The sequence below is a fragment of the Centroberyx gerrardi genome, chromosome 24 (assembly GCF_048128805.1).
Source record: "Centroberyx gerrardi isolate f3 chromosome 24, fCenGer3.hap1.cur.20231027, whole genome shotgun sequence".
Lineage (NCBI taxonomy): Eukaryota > Metazoa > Chordata > Actinopteri > Beryciformes > Berycidae > Centroberyx > Centroberyx gerrardi.
In genome coordinates, this window is record NC_136020.1 from 17,456,616 (window position 1) to 17,472,552 (window position 15,937).

The following is a 15,937-nucleotide window of genomic DNA, read 5'->3' on the forward strand; positions in this document are numbered from 1 at the left end:
ACTGCTAACAGTGCTTTAAATAAGACACATTTCAAATTCTTTCTTGATATTTCTTGATGTGTATAGTGTGATTTTTAAATGTTTTACATGCTTGTCTGCATATATTTTATATAGGCCCCTCATTGTTATGTAAATTCTGCTTTGATTCAGTTTTTAACTGCGCAAGAATATAATAAACTCAACTCAACAAAGGGCAAAGTGATACAACAAAATATATATGGAGTAGAGGTTGAAGTTGCCATGGATCAAAGCAAGAATGTTAAAACATCTCCTTGGACAGTGGTCCCCAAGAATGATGACACACCAAGCAACTGTTGAGGCAACGTACTCGGGGCAATACCATGCAACAAAGTGACATTCAGGGTCAAAACATCAATTCAAATGTTTCCTGGCAACAGGATGTTGCTCTAAAAGTTGCTCTGTGTGTCACTGCCTTAAGAGATCCAAATAAGATCCACAATCTTTCTGTCAATCTCAGAACCAGAGACCAAATCAGTTTGGGCTGAGAAAGGGTATATTTGCTCAGTAATAGTGACACACCTTTAAGTAAATCTGGTGCAGGACAAAGATAAATCCAGTAGAATTCAAAATAGAAGTTGGCACATAGGAATGCTCCATGGAATAGCCTATATCTTGGTGGAGCATATTCCTGAATTTTACTAAAAGGCATGTCTATTTGCATAATATTTAGCATGACCACGGACTGGGTTGAATATGCAGTAGCTTTAGTTAAAAAAAATATAAAAATACCAGAAATGACCACAAGATGGCAGCACAACCCATAGAAAGACAGGACTCTGTGTCCGGGTCCCCAAACTTGGCATGGAGAGCTCACCACAGGGGACAAAAATAATCCTATTGGACATTAATTATTTGGAACTGTAATGATTAATCAAATAGATTCCTATGTTTTATATAATGGCAACACATTAATATGCATTTTATTGAACCATTTTATTCAAAACAACATCTTTAGACTATTAAATTGATTCAAAACGCATCAAATAGAGAATATCAGCCTGTTACTTGCTTTGTAACACTTTGCTCTGGGCCAATATTTTTTGTGGAGGGACAAATTTGGTTGTGCAGCGATGATGTAAAATAAAGTCTAAATAAAGGCAAAATGGAGTGGCCTATAAAAGTGTCAAAAAGGCATTCCTTATAGGTAAATTGTGCCTAATATCACACCTTGTAGGGCTGGGAATTTCTGATTGGTTATTAAGGTGAGGTTTATGCAGTGCACATTTTTAATAGTGTGTGTGTGTTACCTGTGGCTTAGAATATCAGCATGCACAGCCCATATGTTTGTTCAAAAAATGTAATTGTTCTTCCAAACTGAAATATCAGTTTAAATCTTCTCCATCCCAGGGGTTGAATTAGAAACCCGTTCACGCCTCACACCCCAAAACCAAACGTCTCATTTCTTACCATTCTCTTGAAGCAATTCACGCCTGCCTCTCGTCGCCCTAATGTGAGCAGCGTCTTATACAGTCAAACAATTACAACAGTGCATTATCCAACTCGCTGACTGTAATTCAATTAACTTCCTCCCCCCGGCTTCATCCACCCGGATAATACACACATTAATTAACAACAGAATCCAATATCGGCTGTTCCGCGCCTCCACTTATTTTCATTTCCCATAAAAAGGTCACAGCAGCCACTTGCAGCTGAAGACGATTGGTGTAAGTGTGTAGTAATGGATTACATTTGTTTATCACAGTGCCTGAGTAGGGGTTTCTGGCACAACTGCACCTACTTCCAAGGTGCATGGAGAAGGGAAAAAGGTCTAAAAAGGTCAAGCAGGTTGCTGGAGTTTTGACCTTTTTATCACAGTGCCTGACAGAGAGTGAACCTCACCTGTAACAGCAGAGACTGTCAGGTGAGGCTGACTGCTGCATGGGAGCCAGTAACACTGTACAAGCCTGTAGGAGAATAGGAGAAGTGCTGTGATACACAACAGTCAGTTCACTAAACCCTAAAGTCCCTGCAGACTGGAGTTTTACACATTGCTGCTCTGGAGGCAGTTGATCATCGGTTGAGTTAAACTTCCAAAGAGCCAAAGAACAACCATTTTTCTGGCCAAGTAACATTAGACTGAATCTCAGTGAAAAAGACAAGAGGTAAGAGAGGAGGAAGCTAATATTATGAAGCCTAGCGCTCTGCAACTAACTGAAAAAAAAAGCAATCTTGCTATAGGTTAGCCTAGCTGACCTTCCAAGTTCAAACTAGCCATAATAGCCCATAGCTATCTAGGTAAGCTAGCTAGACTGACCTTCCAAAATGATAATGATGAAAAAAAGAAGTCATTGCCATTTACATTTTTCTTTATATTTTGGCCAGTGTTCCTTCTTTGCCACTCAAGTTTGCCAATTAGCTAACCTGCAAAACTCTGCTCTGCCTCCAGGAAACGTTTGTGCAACTAAAACCCCAAATCTGCATCTAATATCATTTTCCACCAAAACTTTGAAACCTGCTTCTATCAGGTAGATTTCATGTAGAGCAATTACTGATGACTGACAAGATATTATATATTTTTATTTTTTTATTGTCAATGTGGTAAATAATTCTCACAGATGTACACAGTTTAGAGGGGACATCGGTCCTGCATGCTAGTCTGATATGATGTTTATTTCAAAATGTCTTCCAAAATTTGTCAGTTTTTGCTTCATCTTTGCTTTCCAACATACTGCTAAAACATCTAATCTGGACTAAAGTAGGCTAAATAATGGCAAGTGCAACACCTTGCTTTACCCAAGTGACGCCCATTACAGCAATGATGACACAGAGAGAGAAACAGACAGATACTCTCTCTCTCACACACACACACACACACACACACACACACACTACCACAACCACACTCATGCCCTACAATGAAACCGAAGAGCAGAGAGCAGAGCAGAACAATGGCTGGGGTGGGGGGGAATGGGGTCAGGGCGCTCTCGTTCATCCCTATTCAACGCGCCAACCTAATTACAAGAGGAGAGGGAAACAGTAATTAGCAGCGAGTCTCACCTCGTTAATCACAAAAGGCTCCTTCACTCTATTTATATCTGATTAATGGCTTGCTTAAGCACGGCGAGATATTTATGTTTCTGTTAATTGTGTGCAGCTTGCATTCGCTCCACTCGCTCCGGCTTGCTTTGCACCCCCTAAACTGACACACACACACACGCACACACACACACACACCCCTCCACCATACCTGCCAGTTCCTATTGTTTTGTCCAAACAGTCAAAGCTGTTAACAGAGTGTAATTTGTCCCCTATCTGATTTGTTTCTTAGTCATGATTGGCCTATTAACCTAGATCCTTAGTTCTGTCTGTTTTACAGGCAAGTACATGTGGATTCCCTCTGTAGTAAACAAACACTATTTAACACATGACATTTTACTGCTGTGGGAGGTGAAAACACAGCATCCCCTATAACCTTCTATAACTTTTCATGAACTAAGACTTGTGTTTAGGTTGAGCAACATGGATTTTTGAGTTGATCCTTAGGCGTTTTGAAAGGATGTCATAAGTACAAGAGCCCAGTTAATCCTCCAATTGAAGTAAAAAAAAAATGAAAAAACACCAAAATTGGAGTTGCTGGGTGTTGTTTTTTACAGTACCATGAGTGCATGTTTTAGCATGACTTTCCCCATTCATCCGATAGACAGATAGATAGATAGATAGATAGATAGATAGACAGATAGATAGATAGATAGGTTATTATTGTCCTCCAAGGAAGAAAATCATTTCCACAGCCAATACACATCACATATAAACATAAGCAACTTTATCCCAGCTGGCACATATCTCATAAGAAACAGCTTCTTTACCCACTTATTCAGGGTCAAGGGGGGCTGGAGCCTATCCCAGCATGCTTTGCACAGAAGGCAGGGAGACAACCTGAACAGGACTATGGGAGGGAACCGGAGCGTGTAAAGGAAACCCACGCAAACACGGAGAGAACATGCAAACTCCACACAGAAAGGGTCGAGGCCGGGATTCGAACCCGCGTCCCTCTTGCTGTGACGCGACAGTAGTACAAACCACTGAGCCACCATCCCCGCCCCATCACCTCCCCCCCCCCCCCCTCCCCAAAAAGAAAACCCAAATCCCCTTAAAACCCCCCAACCTCTGACTGCACGCTGCAATCGCTGTGCAGAGGAGGAGTGAAGGCGAACAGATGAAGGGCTGGGTAGATTTGAAGGCAGGAACAGATGAATCCATGTTCCTGTCTCCTAGGCCCCTGGTATGGAACAGTCCTGTCTGGTGCTTGAGAGGTCCTGTCTGTCTCTCCGCTCGCCTGTCTGTCTCGCTGTCTTCTCCTGTACGCCTCGACGTGACAGCTGTAAAAGCTCAGAGAGGAGACACACACACATGGAAAACATCGAGAAACATCTGTTAATAGATGGGCCTCTGATGGGAGGATTGTGTTTTTTTCTTTCTCTCTCTCTCTCTTTCTCTCTCTAGCTATCTATCCAGCATTCCAGCACAGCTTTGCCAAGCTCAGTCGTTCGTTGTGATGGGAATGGAGGCATAATGGGAGAGGATCAAAGAGCTAAACGAGGGGCTAAAGATACTGAAGCAGATTAGCGGCGCTTCCCACAATGCCGACAGCTGCTCATAACCACGCCGGGGCTAAAGATATTGTTTCAGATTAGCGGCAGCGCTACAATGCCCAGGCAGCTGCCGTCTGCCGCCCATAATACAATAGGAGAGGGAGGATCAGCGCGCGCACTGAAAAACATGTGTTATCATCACAAAGGGATTGTCAGCTTCAAACGCCTTACATCCCTCTGCCATCCCTCAGGATCAAACAGGCTGTTGGCTGGCAGTTATCACACAGCTCTCTCTCTCTCTCTCTCTCTCTCTCCTAGCCTCACATCCTTATTCTCCACTCTTCACTCTTTGTCCCTCGCTCTTCTTCTCCTCTCCGGTTCACTTCTCATTCTCCCTCTCTCTCTCTCTCTCTCTTTCTCTTTCTCTCACTCAGCAGGCCCTAATCTCAATCACTGTTATCCTCCGCGCCATTGTCGTTCATAATATGGTCCTGACACTGCTGACGGACAAATAATGAAGACAATCCCCTTTGTCTGGAGTTTCTCTCTCTCTCTCTCTCTCTCTCACTCTGTTTCTCTCTCCCATCAACAACATGGGATCGTATTGTGTGGCTCTTGACGTCTCTCAAAGCAACGCATTGTTCGCCCCCGAATTCTCCGACAACCTCCGAGCCATACTCGGCGTTTGTAAAAGGCTGAAATGTCTGAAACGGATACGAGACGCATTGTTCCGCTGTTGTAAAGGCTGAACTCTCCGACTCAAGCGACAGTCAGTCCTGAACGGGCTGCGGCTTGAATGCGTTTGCTGATATGAATGCGTCATATTATGGAGGCAACAATTACGAGAATTAGGCGGGAATTGGCTCGGCAGAAATCACGGTAATCACATTCCTTCACACACACAGGAGATCTTCCTGTTTCAGACTCATCTCCCCACACACACGCACACACACACACACACACACACTTTCTAATTGTTTTTGCCTTTCCTCTTTCAGGACTGATTTCCCCAGCCACACACGGACACACACGCTTGCATGTACACAGATGCAGAAACGCACACACACACAAATACGCACACATGTACAGTAGGTTACATGCCTGTGTACACACACACACACACACACACACACACACTCTCTCACATGTCACACAGACATGGTGGTGTGTGAAAAATAGGACTGTGGGAATTGGGGAGGAGGAGAGGATGGGGGGAGAAACAATATGTGGTCAAGTTTACGGTGAACTTTGTATTCTAATACAATGAGTTTAATAATCTCCAATTTCTCCAGACTGGATGAAACTCAAAACAACAAATCCCATCAGGAGACGGAGCAACAGCATCCTCAGCTGCACAATATGCTGCATGTCACAAGCTGAGGGACGTAAAATGATTATTTATTATCTGATAATACAATTTATCTTTACCTAATACAGCAGTTACTGTTGTATGCATGTCATTTATCTGTGGGTTTGTCTTGTTTTCAGCACACTTACAAGCTTTCAACTGGAGACAGAGAAGCCTTTATTGCAGCCAGATTTGTCTCTGACACTGATGGTAAATAAACTGAATTCCCATGTGCGGCCATACACACACACACACACACACACACACCCAGGACGCACGTGAGACAGGTATCTACCATTATTGCTGTTATTAGGGGAAATGTTTTTGATTTTCAGTTGCTAAATATATCAGTCTGGTGCAATTTGAGAGACTATATCACCTAAAAAATTCTCTGGGGAAAAGTAGAATATTGGAATGATGAAGGCTGCTGTTTCAACTGGAATCTTTAGAAAAAAGATCATTGCGAATACAAAAATCGCTCAGTTGAATTGACTCGTATTTGTTTTAGACATGCTTTTGATTGAAGTTTTGATTATTTTTCGCTTCTTGTTGAATTCTCGTCTATCCATCCACAGTCTGTCCAGCTGTCCATCATGGCCTGGAAAAAGAAATATGATGGACTATACACTTCTTCAGCACGGAGGTAGTAAATACACCTGGAGGGCTTTGTTCTAAAGTCAAATATAATCTTCGTTATATGATCCATTTATCTGAAAAAAGTGACACAAAATCAAAACTGATCATGGTGCTTTTTAGAGAATAGTATAGGTATTTAAGTCCATGGCTGACTTTCACACACTTTTAGAGACTAAATCTATATTTAGTCTGTATTTTGTCTATATTTTTGAAATATTGAACTAATATGATAATGTCTAATAATGAACTTCAGGTACTTTTTTTTAAGATTTATCTGCATTTGGAAATAAATCTTAAAGCTTACTTTACACTGAATGTACAAAATATTAGGGGCACTTACTCTTTTCATGAAGTGCACTGATGAGGTGAATCCAGGTAAAAGCCATTGATTGCCCTTATTGATTTCCCTTATTAAATCTATACTGATCACAAAGCAGGAGATGTAGATGAAGAGAAGCAGACGAGTTAGAGGAGGATTTTTACGCTTGATCAGGAAGAGATCTCTAATATTTTATATTCAGTGTAAGTGAGCAGTCAGTGAGGTAGATCAAGATACCTGCACACTGGATTGAAGCTCCTTTTGTCATTTAGTCAACAATAATTCAACCAGTGCAGTCTTCAAACAGGTCCTCATCAGGAAACATGACAGTTTTGGTTGAAACGTTGCTGATTAAACCACCAAGGGAGCATCAATTCAGCACACATATCTTCTATTTCATATCATTTATTTCTTTGCCAAACCACATAATGCCTGTTATTCGAGACATATATGATGCTGAAAATAAAGGTGATGTCTCATCTATGTAGATAATCATTTACCTGCAACAAAAGAGCAATGAAGAGAGAGTAAATGCCAGCATGAATCAATGAACAGGGGTCCGTTGAGTTGTTTCACTGCCTGGATTTCTCTGTTTTTCCAGTAGATGCCAGCAGTGAACCATTTAAAACGCTGACAGGTTTCCCCCCTCTAATTCGAGGGTGCTCTGCATCTAAATGCTTTGGAGTTGGAGATGGTACAGATGGCTGGCCTAAACGCAACACTTATCCAGACATTTCACTGTTCGCAGAATGATATCAAAGTCAACTCAAAATGGAGGCTGTGCCATCAACTTGAAACAAATTCTAACACTTCCAACAAAATTGTATTGTGAGTAAAGTCGCCACGGATTTGGTCAGCATTCAGCACAGATGTCCCCCTGTGTGTGTTTGCGTTAAATAAAAACTAGTACTCACATCCTCTTAAAATTCAGCGGTGGATTTTCAGGGATAAATGCTCACAATTATAATGTTTTAATCCAGATTGGATTCAGACACTTTTATTTATTTCAGAGCGTGAGAGTTAAAAAATCGTGCATCAAAAAGCACAGCGCCGCAACGACAACAAATGCCCTAAATATGAATATGTGAAATGTGGAATAATAACTGAAATAGCAACATCCTATTCGGTTTAGGCTTTTAACAGCCGTAGAAATGCTCCATTCTTTTTCATTTTGTTATCCGAATTCTGTACATAATTATAATACATTTCCAGTTCCAGATGCGCATTAAAATACCTTTTCCTCTCTTTTCATATTTTCATTTTTCTGCCCTTTTTCCTCAATCCAAGTCCATTGAATTTTCCACGTTCACCTACAAATCTGCTGTCAAACGTCAGATTGGGGTTCAGCATGTTGCATTAAAGGATAGAAATGTAGAATATTACAAATTTAATTCACAATATTTTCTCTCCCTCGCATCCAAAATGTGTGTGTGTGTGTGTGTGTGTGTGTGTGTGGAGTGAGAGATGGTGAGTGTGACACGGAGAGAGGATGCATCTTTGTAAAATGTGATATTATATTTGTTTAGCCGGCCTTTTGAGTAACCAAGGATACCTTTATTTTTACCCTCTTAGAGCTCCAACGCTCTCTCTCTCTCTCTCTCTCTCTCTCTCTGGGTGTCTTTCTCTGTTCTGTGAGTGTTTTGTCTCTTTTTTTTTTAGTTTACTCTGATCCATTAGTTTCCATTAGTTTTTCATTGCACATAAAATTTTGGGATTAAATAGCCGTGAAAACACACTCATTACCTGCTGCTGCTCGCTCCGCTCCTATTTTTTCGACAAAACATGTTTACAGTGATCTGCACTTGTTTGAGAAGCAATACCTTCTCTGAATGTGTGTGTTTGTGTGTGAGGTCATCTGTGTGGGTGTGTGTGTGAGCGTGCTTGTGTGTGTTTCTCTCTGTGTGTGTGTGTGTGTGTGTGTGTGTGTGTGTGACCGCTGTTCCAGGTCCAACAATAGGTTATCTGTGCCTATTTCTGGAGGGCGGGGCCCCGGAGACCTGGCCTCCCCGCGTGATTGGCTGGCTCCGAGCTGGGAGAAGTTTACTTTGGAGGGTGCAGTTTGCTGGATTTTCGCTTCCAATTAAATGTGGAATGCAGCACTCTCGAAGGCCATTTGAAGTGTGTTGTGTTTGCGCGCATGTGTGTGTGTGTGTGTGTGTGTGTTTGTTTGTCTCGGTACCCTCCTCTTTCATTTCCAAACACAGAGGTCTTTCTGTGGAGACCAGACAGCCTCCTGTGGAAGACGGGACCCGAGACCCGAGAACCGCTCCGCTTATTTCCACGCCGTCCTCCGATCCCAGTTTGACTCCGGCTCCCGTTCGCCGGTGTGACCTTAAGGGGAAAACGACGAGTCTACACACACACACAACAGTGGATTATATCTCGTAATGTCATAATCTTCTCATCTGGAGAAGAATAGCACTCTCTCTCTCTCTCTCTCTCTCTCTCTCTCTGTGTGTGTGTGTGTGTGTCCTGTTTGATGCCAGTCATAAAAGACTTCTCCCTCCTTGTTTACTGTTTGTCAGAGGTGTTTTTTTGTCCGGGTGTGATCAATGCCAGCCTTTCCGTTTTTTTTCCACAAGCACAGGAGAAGATGTGGCCCGCTTTCAAAGGGCCCGTTCAGACAGAAAGACTATTGTCGAGCGGAAAAGATTTCACCCCTCGCCGAACGACGAGTTTTTCCAAGAAAGCCACGCAAACGCATAAAAAAAACCCCCAAAACACACACACAAAAACACAAATATTAGCACCCGGACTCAAATGCGAAAAGGGAGGGGTGGGGAGGAAGAAGAAAAAGAGAATTTAAACTTAACGAACATGCATTAGTGGCATGAGAGCGCTTTCATCAGACTCCTTTTCAAACGTGTTTTCACATCCCCTCAGATGCAACATCACAGCACCAGCGAATCCGACAGAGAGGAGAGAAAGTCTTTATTTAGACTCAAATGGGTCTCATCTGAAATAATGAATATGTCCTTGAGAAAAACAAAGAGCCCCACAAAACGGGCTACTCCGCTACAGAGGCAACGGAGATGGCAGATAATTGTTTTCAAGTCTGGCACCGCTCTGTAAATGAGTTTGTTCTGTTCTGCGGGCGACTAACTGTGTCTTTCCTGTCTTTTATTTCTCTCTCCTTTCACGCACACACACTCTCTCTGATTTCCCTCTCCCCGCCTTTGTTTTCTTGTTATCTGGCCTCCGTCTTTACCCTCTCCTTGGCTCCCTCAACACCCTCTCTTTCCCTTTCTTTCTCTGCTCCCTCTCTCTCTCTCTTTCTTCTCTTTCTCTCTCGGCTCCACGTCTTCTCCTGCGCGGCTTTTTACATCTTTGCTTTACTCGTTGTTTCCTTTCTTTTTGTTTCGTCCGCGCTGCTCATTGAGCGCTAACAACAGAGGAATTTTCTATTTTGCTGTACATTGTTCACGGCAAATAGTTTACCTTGACTTCCATAGCCTCGTCGTGATGTATTCTCCTCCTAACTGCTATTAGCGCTGCACGACAATTGAAGTTTCCCTCACAAAAGACCGTTGAGCTGTGGAGGTTCGAGTTTCCTTCAAATTGAAGTAGCTGTGGAAGTTGTTCAGTCCTTTTTATTTGCTTGATCACAGTGCGTGATCCGTGGGAATCAACGAGTAAACCCTAACCCTGCCTATGGGCGATAATAAGATGTTGTACGGTCCCAAAATGGCCGCCTCGCCATCGTCTTAGCAGATACAGGAACCCAAGGAACGCTGTCGGAGCAGCATGAAGCAAGTCGATCGGGTTTTTATGCACAGCCAATCAGTGAAGTAGTTAACAAGGAACTCACTGATAGTAAATAACAGTGCGTTCATTGTTGACTGTCTAAAATACACATGGGTAAAGTTCGCCAACGTATCTGCGGAGATCAGAGATGAAGAACAGGAGGAGGAAGGTTTTCGAGGAAGTGCTTTTCTTCTGAGGTTCGTTACAGCAACATTTCCACGATGCAGAAACCTCTTCAACCTTTTCGCCATCTTTTCACTCTGATGTGAAAAAAAAAAAAATCTGTTGATGTTGGTCAAGTATTTTTTTTTTTGTTGCTGTTGTCGTTTTTACTTCTTCTAATGTTAAAATACTTGCAGAAAGCTAAATATAACGTCGGGCCGCAGCGTAACTTTCAGTCCAGTAATGCATCCAGTCCACAACGGCACGGTGTATTCTTCTTATCACTCTCCATTAAAAATAATTGGCCAGCTCTGTTCCAGCTTGCTCTATGCATTTAGAAAATATGTTTGCTTGTAGACATGAAAACCATATTCTCTCTTCCGATTTCTCCCTTGCAGGCAAATGCTGCTTTGCTTCCTTCCTTGTTTCCTACTCACCTTCCTTCCTTTCCCATTACAGTTTAAGTGTTCAGCTGATCCAGATAACAGTGGAATGAGCTTAAATTGTTAGATCAACATTACAAACAATAGTGATTCAAAGCCATACTGAAGTAAGAGCTTTTACTTCAAGACAGGAGAATATCAGAGAAAGTGCTTCCTTGCTTCCTTCCCTCCTTCCTTCCTTCTTTTCCTGCCAGGCTTCTCTCCCTCATACTGTGCTTTTCCTCTTCCCTAGCTTCTTTGCTTCCTTCCTTCCTTCTTTTCCTGCCAGGCTTCTCTCCCTCATACTGTGCTTTTCCTCTTCCCTCGCTTCTTTGCTTCCTTCCTTCCTTCTTTTCCTTCCAGCCTTCTCCCCCTCGTTCTGTGCTTCTCTTATTTCCTTCCTTCCTTTCTACCCTCCCTCTCTGCTTTTCTGCTTTTTTCCCTTTCTACCCTTCCTTCCTTCCTTCCTTCCTTCTTCCACCCTTCTTTTCCTGCCAACCTCCTCTCCCTTGTTCTGTGCTTTTGCTTTCTTCTTCTTTCCTTTCTTGCTTTTCACCCTCTTTCTGCTTTTCCTCCTTCCCTCCTTGCTTCCTTCCATCCATCCTTGCTTCCTTCCTTCCGTCCTCGTTCTCTAGGGTTTTCTATCCCAGGGTTCCACTCTGTGGAGTCCGCTGTCCCTTGAGAACCCTACAAAGCCCTCTCTGGCTGGTAATAATGGCTTTCCTACGTCGCCTATTTAGACTGCAAGTTTCCATTAAATCTCACTGTGTCATTACAGTTCATATTCTTAATTATGCAGCAAATGTCCCCAAGGGAATATCATGGAGGCCACTACTCCACAATCTGTCCATATGGCACTTAATTAAAAGTTTTCTTAAGAATAAATTGCATTCAATTCAATTAAAACTGTAATGTCATACCAAAATAATGGGCATAGCCTCCTACAACGTGCAGCTCAGAACACACACACAAAAAAATCTTTTCTCTTTTTTTTTTTGCAATGTTTGCAATGGGTAAAAGTGCATATCTCCCTTCCAAAAAAAAGCCCCCTAGTAGAAAATATGCAAAAAGCAAATATCACCAAAGCCTCCTACATGCCACCGAGCCCCAGGCAACAAGCGCGCATGAACACTCGAGCTATTTCTAGATTCCACTCTTGGAATTCACACCATGACAAATGAACCATTGGAGTTTGGAATTCCTATTTATCTGCCGCGCACAGAGGCACTTGATTGGGGTGTGAAGAATAAAGGAATTATACGGACAAAAAAAACAGACGACTTAAAGGATAAATGATAAAAAATAAATAAATAGATTGTGTGTGTGTGTGTGTGTGTGTGTGTGTGTGTGTGAGCCAGAGTTGTTTGTTCGTCTGATCGAGGGCGTTTAGGTGGGCGTGTCCTTATCATCTGGATGTTCTGATCTTACCATAGCACGACAATTTCAAATGAGCAGCATCTGATATTAAAACATCCACTCGCGCCGAACGCTGCAGGATTACTTCCAAGAAAAGACGGTTCCTTTAGGACGATGAACAATATATCTTATCTTATGTCACCCAACCGGATGCCTGCAGGGGGGGACGAGTTCAGATCTGCGATAGGCGCAGACGCGCGCGCCGGCCACCTCGAACAGCGCCGTCAACGCCGCGGAACTTTTTTTTTTTTTTTTCTTTTTTCTCGACTCGCTCACCTCGGAGCGGCGTACGTGTCGCAGAGGAGGAGCATTGATTGGTAGATTGGGAAACAGGGAAAAAGAAAAGTCCATTTGGTAAAGTAGGCTGCTGTTCCCCGCGCCCCATCTGCTGGGTGTGAGATGCTGACTTCATCTGTTGACGACGCGGCGGTGGCTAGGGAACCGGGGATGAGTTGATTTCCCTCTTTCGCTGGTTGAGCAGTGAAGGGCCCTAAAGCGTAAACAAAGTGTTTTTCTTGTTCTAACCAGAGAGTCTTGGCTCGGCTGGCTTGGACTTGGCTGCTGCGTGCGTGCGTGTGTGTGTGTGTGTGTGTGTGTGTGTGTTTGTGACTCTGCTGCTCACTCAACCTCACTCTAAAGGCCTGTTAGTGCCCTCAACACAAACGCCCTGCAACCAGCAGCCTACAGGTGATCAGCATGCGCACACACATACACACATGCACACACCACACACACACACACACACACACGGATGCTTCCACACCCACCCACCAACAACCGCACCAGCATACGCCCCCCACAATCGCACACACACACATACACGCGCACACACAGACCACACTGCATCCTGGGTAGTCATGCCACTGAATGTCAATGCTACCTCTGAATGGAAACGCGCTTAAAAAGATTGGCGGGGTGAGGGTCAGATCATTTTGTTCCAATCACTACGTGCCGGTATTTTTCATTTGCTGCCTACACACCAACACACAGCGCTCTGACTCACTCGTACAGGAAAGAACATTGGGTTTCAAATCAATCATACAATTACATCAATCCACGTCTTAGGCACATAAAAAACATGCCTCCCTATCATTGCTACCATTCACTCTGGTATTAGGAGGAAGGAGAGGCTATTAGAGCGAGCATTGAGGTGGCAGATGATAGATTGTTGGAGTTACGCGGCCCCGACCTGCCCTCTCCCCTCGGAAAATGGGAGGGGTGGGGGTGGGGGGGTGGGGGGGTGGGGGGGGGGTTAGGAGATACCTGCACGGGCAAAACATTTATTTGAAATGGCCGCAAATATTTCAGCTGCTAGAGGTATAATTGATTTAACTCGCGAGGCTGTGTGCGCCTCGAAAAAAGGCCACAGATGAAAGCAAAACCAGAGAGGGAGAGAGGGAGACGGAGAGCCATAGTTCGCATGAGAGACAGAGAGAGATTTAGACAGATAGTGAGAGGGAGAGAGAGAGAGAGCGAGAGAGAGAGAGAGATGTTTAGCGTAAACGAATTAGTCTTTTTCCCTGAGCAGCAGCTTCCATATACAATAACTCACAAAGTGGGCTTGAGTGAAAACATTTGCTGTCAACAGCCAGTTTCACTGTACTAAGCCAGTCTAACAGATGTGCACTCACCCAAAGACTTATGCAGCTGCTGCTACTGCTGCTGCTGCCGCGGCGGCGTGTGTGTTTTGTGTGTGTGTGTGTGTGTGTACGTGTGCGTGCGTGCATGCATGTGTGTGGATCCATGCTTATATGAGCGTATACTGCTATGTTTACACACAATTCACTAGGGTTTATGGGCATGAGACTGGGTGCAAGTTCAAAAATTCAAAACAACAACAACAAAAAAAAAGCACCATAAAGAACAAACCCCAAAACCAAACGAGTGCGAGTCAGATTTGATGTTGATGACATTACCACATGAACACATACTTGGCTATTGTCCTGGTCCCCCGGGCGGACTCGGGCTGAGTTTTGGACCATGCTGGGCTGGCCTCCGGGTCGCCTGCCCCGGGAGAGGCGTTCAAGGGACCGGGGGCATCCTGCGGCCCAGTTTAGCCTCTTGTTTCGGGTCAAGGCACCTGGGTGGCTGCCCTAACCTCCGCCTGAGGCCGGGACAGAGCCAGGGCCACCGCCAGCTGTTTGTTTCACCAGCATCCCAAAAGGTAAACAAGATTACAAAGTTGCTTGGGTCTTTAATTTCATAGCCTTCTCCCAGAAATGCATTTATTGGAATTAAACTGTCAGTGTCTGTGTCACATTTTTCCAATGGTGCATGTCCCATTTTGGAATGAAGCTGTTCAGATGTAAAATAACTGAAAAATGACACTTTTAATCTCGCTCACCACCTTAGCTGCATGTCATTCTCTCTCTCCTGTCTTTCCTGTCTATCTCCACTGTATGCAGCCCAATAAAGCAGAAATGCCTTGAAAAGATAAAAGATAAAATGAAAAGTTTTTGGGAGTTTGGCCCGTTCGTCAACTTACCCATTAAGTGACGAGAACACAGACACCAGAATCATCCACATGTTCCCGGTAGATCATTCACACCATGCTAACACTTTAGCATACACTGTGTTGAGTGACAGTGGGATACTAGCTTTATCTCAAACATGAGAAATTGGGAACTTGCAGCAGCTCTACAGCTAAATGGTAAGTAATCTTAAATGATATGCAGCCAAGTCTGGCAGCTTTGTGTAGGAGTTTGGTAAAAATTTACACAAAACATGATACAAAAATAACATGCAGTTTTCGCTACCAGGAGCTACTTTCCCTGTTTCCATAGGAAGTGAAGGTGGTGGGTGATGGGAGACTGTTTATAGCACAAATCCCTACGCAGCGGAAGAAGACGTGGTTGCTCACCTGAAATAGTTCCAAGAATAAACCAGCCTACATCAGCTATATTGAGTTAATGACATTTTATATATATTAAATGTATGAATCTCCAGGACAAAACAGTAACAACCTTTTATCACTAAAAGATCTTTATCAGGGACACATGGATGATTTTGTTCTCTTAACAGACAAGTTGACCAACAGGCCAATCTCCCAAAAACTTGGTGTATTCCTTTAACAGCAGACTAAAACATAAGGGGTACATTGTGATTTCTGGAGGTTTTCAGGAAAAATGAAGTATAATGATGGGTATGGAGGCCTCAGTTTAGCTCCTATGGCGTCATGTTATCACAAAGCACCTGTCATCAACTGCACAACAGACTCTCTGCATGAGAAAATGTACAACTATGGAACTATGGGTGCACACTGTCGCACTGAATGCACAGACACATGAACGCACTTATGCATGGTGTGCGTGCATATGCGTCACACACACACACACAC